This window comes from Octopus bimaculoides, chromosome 4 (genome assembly GCF_001194135.2).
Source record: "Octopus bimaculoides isolate UCB-OBI-ISO-001 chromosome 4, ASM119413v2, whole genome shotgun sequence".
NCBI lineage: Eukaryota > Metazoa > Mollusca > Cephalopoda > Octopoda > Octopodidae > Octopus > Octopus bimaculoides.
This window is the reverse complement of record NC_068984.1, coordinates 44,238,509-44,239,276: the sequence shown is the minus strand read 5'-3', so window position 1 is coordinate 44,239,276 and position 768 is coordinate 44,238,509.

The following is a 768-nucleotide window of genomic DNA, read 5'->3' as shown; positions in this document are numbered from 1 at the left end:
ACACACACACACACACACACACGACGGGCTAATTCAATTTCCGTCTACCAAATCACCTCACAAGGCTATCTATCTATCTATCTATCTATCTATCTATCTATCTATCTATCTATCTATCTATCTATCTATCTATTTTTATTTATCATTTGTTCAGTCATTGAACTGCAGCCAAGCTGGGGCACCACCTTGAAGGGTTTAGTCGAACAAATCGACCACAAACTTTCTTTTGTTTTTGAGCATCATGCTTATTCTATCGGTACCTCTTGCTGAACCACTAAGTTACAAGGACGTATACATATCAACACCGGTTGTCAAGTGGTGGGAGAAAACAAGCACAAAAGCACACACACACACACACATACACACACACAAACACACACACACACACACACACACACACACACACACACACACACACACACACACACACACACACACACACACACACACACACACACACACACACACACACACACACACACACACACGACGCGTTTCTTTCAGTTTCTGTCTACAAAATCAACTCATAAGGCATTGACTGACCGAGGCTATAGCAGGGCTACGCAGTGGTACTACGTCCTGGGACTATGTGATTCATACACAGACAGACATACAGACACACACATACACACACGCACATACACATGTTAATTCGGAAGAAGTATCATAAAATAACAATGAATTCTATACATGCACACAAATTTAGGTCAATGTGATTATAAATGTCTGTGATAGTGTTTTGGTGTGCGCGCGAGTGTGCTAGTGTCT